We start from the raw sequence: 6,000 nt of genomic DNA, 5'->3' as shown, positions 1-6,000 counted from the left end.
CTGGTGGTCCTACCAGCTCTTACCAGTATAAACCCTTGTCTTCACTAAAAGCATAGAAATAAGATCAGGATTCTTATAAACAGATGTATTTCTAGGAAATTTCGCTTTTTATATTAAATGATTATCAATATTTATAACACACTTGAGTTTGATCAAGTGTATAGTAACAATTGTAAAACATAACTCCATCTAGAAGAATTTTTTATCTTAGAGCCTTATAATGTCAGGAAATTAGATGCATGTCAAGAATTACCTTTATATGCGTTTTGTTTGGGAAAATCTGAAAGGTAATCAGCAGAGGACTTTCAAGCATACAAATGTATCAGGACAAAGGTTTGTGAAAGAAATAGAGGAGAAATAGGATTCGAAGAGACAAAAGGGAAGATTTACACCTTTTTTTAATGTTAAGAGTTTGTTCACGTGTGTTTGAAACCGTTGGTTGGTGACAATATCAAATTATTACCATTTTATATTCCACTGAGTACTTTTAAAAGCAAGATATAGCAGTTTTATTTTAAAACGTCACTGTTTACCACATGCTCTTTGCAACTCTCTCAACTTATAATGGAAAACTTTTGACGTTCACTTTAAAATGTAGGAGTAAATGCATGGTTTTTCAAAATTCTTTTCGGAAAAAAGTGAACAAAATATTTGAAAGCCAATGCCTTAAGAAGCCCCGTGTGCCCCCTTCTCAGTGCATCACAAAGGTAACAATTATTTGAATTTTATTTGTTTTAGTTTTATAGCTTTATCTTTTTTTAAAAAAATTTTTTTAAAGTTTATTTTTGAGAGAGAGAGAGACAGAGCACAAGCGGGGAAGGGGCAGAGAGAGAGGGGGACACAGAATCCGAAGCAGGTTCCAGGCTCTGAGCTGTCAGCCCAGAGCCTGATGCAGGGCCTGAACTCACAGACTGCGAGATCATGACCTGAGCAGAAGTTGGACGCTCAACCAACTGAGCCATCCAGGCACCCCTATAGCTTTATGATTATTATTTTTTAATTTGAGTATAGTTGACACACACTTAGTTCCAGGGGTAAAACGGGTGATTCCACAACTCTGTATGTTTTCTGCTGCACTTGTAAATCTTTCTTCCTTCCTTCCTTCCTTCTTTCCTTCTCTCTTTTAAGTAGGCTCCTCACTCAGCACAGAGCTCAATGCAGGGCTTGCACTCACGACCCTGAGACCGTGACTCACTCAAGACCTGAGCTGAGATCAAGAATTGGACGCTTAACCCACTGAGCCACCCAGGTGCCCTGCAAATTTTCCTTTTTTACATTACCTGCCCTGTTTGCTGCAATTTACTCTTGGAATTGATTCATCATCTGACAAATGGCAACCTTTAAAATTTTTATTATTAATTTGATTTATTTGTATGAAGATTCTTTTGAGTTTTCTATATAGATAATCACATCATCTTCCTAAAAAAGTTACAGTGTTTTCCTCCTTTCTTAGCGTGCTATTTCTATTTTTCATTATCCTATTGAGCAGGCTAGAACATCCCGGTACCTGCATATGGGGTTTGATAAGACAAAGTCCTCCATGAAGTGCCTTTGGGGGGTAGTTAACACATCAAGATGACACAGTAGGACAGGACATATGACATATGATGGGATAGTTCGTATAAAGTATATGGAAACTACACGAGGCCACATTTAATTCCTTCTTAGTAGAGTCTAGGTCCTGCTAAGCGCATACCATTGCAGCAGAAAAGTGTAAATTATATTCTGCTGACTTAAGTCAATTATATAAATTCACAAAGTCTTAAGGCAGGTAGAATGTTGTTTTTGATGTGAGCGCTTTAAAAAACCAACAACCATTTTACCCATACATTTATTCAATGTATATCATAACACTCTTACCCAACATTGTCTCAGATCACGCAGATATAATGAAGCACAGATCGACACAGTCTACTCTCAGTCATCAACTGGAGGAGGGAGAGGAACTGTGCTTAAACAGTGAAAACATGGGGCACGCCTGGGTGGCTCAGTCGGTTGAGCATCCGATTCTTGGTTTCGGCTCAGGTCGTGATCTCAAGGTTCCAAGGATCAAGCCCTGTGTTGGGCTCTGAGCTGACAGCAAGGAACCTGCTTGGGCTTCTCTTTCTCTCTCTCTCTCTGCCCCACCCCCACTCACATGTGCACGTGATCTCTCTCTCAAAATAAATAAATGAACTTAAGAAAAAAAAACAGCAAAAACACTGTGTCAACTGATTCTTCTAAGAAAATAACCAACATATGGGGTTCACATGTAGCCCACAACAGACAAAGTGGAAAAAACACATTGTCTAAAAATGTTGCTCATGTTGAGTTAAAACCTGCCTTTCTGAAACTCTTAACCACTATTCCTAGTTCTGCCAAAGGAAAGAAAATGATAAAATATATTTTCTTCCAACTGACCTCAGTTAAGGTCTGTGTAAAGTTCCCCTCTGCCCCCCCCTCCTCCTCTAAGCCTTTACTTTCTTGGCTAAACTTCCATTCCTTCAATAATGTTGTGATTTTAAGATCTCAACCTATCCTAGCCCCCTTCCTCCTGAGACCGTGTTCTTTGTCCCTGTGTTATTTAAAACCCATTTCGCAAAACTGAAAATAATCTTCTAAGTGAGACATGGCCAGTTCAGTGTAGATGGGACCTATCATCAGCTTTTTCTAGGGGTTAATAATATCCCTGCCGTATAGAAGTAAATTTACATTTCATTTGGTTCCTCAGTATAGAACTAAGACTTAATATTATGTATTTCAGGAAACCAGATCTCAACTAAATATGAGTAAGAATGTCCACTAAGATCCTTTTCCATGCAAATAGCCGTAGGCCCTGTGTCCCAATCCTATACCGATCAACTGGCTTTTTTAAATCATATTTTCATTTGTTTCTTTTAGTTGCAAGGGCCAGAAATCTCATTTCAAGTATCCTTTCTCAATGAAAACACACAAACAAAAAACAGGTCAGAGATTTATTGTCTCACATAACTAATTAGTCAGATAACTGAGAAAAATCTAACAGTAGTCGCCCGGCAGACACATCTAGATCTAGGGTCTCCGTGTTTTCAGGACTGCTCTTCTGCATTGTCTAAGCTTTGCTTTTCTCTAGGACGGCTCCAATTCTTGGGCAAAGTTCCCTTAAGATGGCAAGATGGACATCCTCTCGGTAACCCCAGTGATTCTGTCCTAACAGTAATCCCAGGACTGAGTCTCACCGGCTCCGGAAGAGTCACTTGGTCTCCCCTGCACCCAGCAACGAATGCACCACTCTGATTGGCCAGGCCTGTACCACGTGCACATCCGTGGAGTTGAGGCTGCATTCACTGCACTCAACACAGATTGAAAGTGGAGGTTAGGGGGTGGGGTGGGGTGGGGTGGGAGGAGAAAAAAAAAGTGGGAAGAGTAATTTTCCGAGCAAAAAAATTAGGCTTCTCTTACCAAAAGAAGGGACAATGGATATCAGACTCTTAATAAAAACAAATGCCCACTTTAGCTCTAAACTTCAGATGTATTTATCCCTGTTAAGTTGAACTCATTTTTGTCATTCTCAAATTCATGTCTCTTCACCAACTAGCTGCCCAGGTTTGGTTTAATTACTCAACTCCTTTGAGTTAATTTGTTGATTGCAAAATGAGGGAGAGGAGGAGGTGACAAAAATCACTGAAACTAATTCCCTCATTTCCTGAGACCTATGTTAAGTGACTGGAGGAAAACAACACTTTAAAATGTATTGTGGGGGGGCGCCTGGGTGGCGCAGTCGGTTAAGCGTCCGACTTCAGCCAGGTCACGATCTCGCGGTCCGGGAGTTCGAGCCCCGCGTCGGGCTCTGGGCTGATGGCTCAGAGCCTGGAGCCTGTTTCCGATTCTGTGTCTCCCTCTCTCTCTGCCCCTCCCCCGTTCATGCTCTGTCTCTCTCTGTCTCAAAATAAATAAACGTTAAAAAAAAAAAGAAAAAATTTAAAAAAGAAAAAAAAATTTTAAATGTATTGTGGGGAGAGGGGGCACCTGGGTGACTCAGCCGGTTGAGCGTCCGACTACGGCTCAGGTCATGATCTCCCGGTCTGTGAGTTCAAGCCCCGAGTTGGGCTCTGTGCTGACAGCTCAGAGCCTGGAGCCTGCTTCGGATTCTGTGTCTCCCTCTCTCTCTACCCCTCCCCGCTTGTGCTCTGTCTCTCTCTGTCTCTGTCTCTCTCTCTCTCTCAAAAATAAATAAACATTAAAGAAATTTTAAAAAATAAATAAATAAAATAAAATGTACTGTCAGGGTGTCTGGGTGGCTCGGTGGATTAAGTGTCCGGCATCAGCTCAGGTCATGATCTTGCGGTCCGTGGGTTCGAGCCCCGCGTCAGGCTCTGTGCTGACAGCTCAGAGCCTGGAGCCTGCTTTGGATTCTGTGTCTCCCTCTCTCTCTCCCTCCCCCCCCAAAAGTAAATAAGCATTAAAAAAACTTTTTTTTTAATTTTTTTTTCAACGTTTATTTATTTTTGGGACAGAGAGAGACAGAGCATGAACGGAGGAGGGGTAGAGAGAGAGGGAGACACAGAATCGGAAACAGGCTCCAGGCTCTGAGCCATCAGCCCAGAGCCCGACGCGGGGCTCGAACTCCCGGACCGCGAGATCGTGACCTGGCTGAAGTCGGACGCTTAACCGACTGCGCCACCCAGGCGCCCCAAAAAACTTTTTTAATAAATAAAATATATTGTCAAATGAAAGCAACGATAAAATTAAAATTCCTGTGGCTATACGGTTTGTCAAATATGCTGGCTCCCTAGGAATCCCTAAATTAAATTCCAAAAATCTTCATCAACTGTCTACTATCAATTAATCAGCAAGTACTCCTCTGAATGCAAAAAGGCTCTTGGGATACGTTCAAGAGAGGAATTCTGATTTCATAATTGCAAATGATTGCCAAAAGAGGTAGAGATGGGAGGTGGCGGGTGCAGTGGGGGGGGGGGTTGGTCTAAAGAAATGGTTTCAATTGCAGGCTCTATTTAACTCAAATTTTGTAAACGATATTCAGGAAAGGTGAATGAAGGAAGCAACCAAGCACAAACAAAATCTGACATTGACCTGTAAGAGGTAACAGGAAGTCCAAAATCCAGAATCATTTGAGGCCTGCCCTGTGAGACATGGCGTGGGGTGGAGAAGGAAAACATGGGCCCTTGGATTCAGACAGAACTGGAGGCAAAGACCAGCTTTGTACTTACTATTTGCTGGTTTCAGGCATTTGAGCAACTTGCTGACCTATCTATTTCCTTATCTGTAAAATGGATATAATGATCTTTTTCTCAAGAGAATGGGATTATATCAAATAAAGCTGCTGGCACCAAGAATCCCTCAGTAGGTTTCCCTTCTTTGTCCAACAGGCCTGACCTTAAGAACACTGTTACCAATCGCTTGTCCGAATTCATGGAGACATTCACTTGATATCACAAAGGACATGAAATGAAAAGAATAGGAACTGGATGAAAGTCGGAGGCCAGAAAGGTTTCTCACTACCTTGCTATGTGATCTTTGGCATTTGTTAAACATTTGAATCTGTTTCCCCACTTGTAAAAGCATCGTTTAAACCGGTGGTCACTCAAGGGTGCCATGATTAGATGTGCAAGTGGTGAACTCCACCTAGGGCTGCTTTGAAGGGGGCGCCCTTCACTTGGGAGACATCCCGGATCCTTCAGACATGGTGAACAATTTTGTGAACCGTGGCAACAAAGTGCCTAGTGCTACCAAACTGGCACATTGTCGTGACGATTTTCCAACCGAGGAAAGTAAAGTACAAACCTTGAAAAGAGGTAGTCTTTTTTCCCATTTGCACAAAAGCACTTTATAGGCTAGCAGGGTTCGTGTGGCTATTTATTCCAATTAACTCCAAAGACAGACTAAAACTAGTACATAGAAACCGGGGAGACGACTGTAACAACAATCGTTTGGAAGACAAAATGAGTGGAGTGAGCTCTCTGTCACTCAGGGTATTCAGGAAAAGGCTGACTCACCATGAATGATCTACCAGAAATCCTT

The sequence above is a fragment of the Prionailurus bengalensis genome, chromosome B2 (genome assembly GCF_016509475.1).
Source record: "Prionailurus bengalensis isolate Pbe53 chromosome B2, Fcat_Pben_1.1_paternal_pri, whole genome shotgun sequence".
NCBI classification, from domain to species: domain Eukaryota; kingdom Metazoa; phylum Chordata; class Mammalia; order Carnivora; family Felidae; genus Prionailurus; species Prionailurus bengalensis.
Note: the sequence above shows the minus strand (reverse complement) of the source record.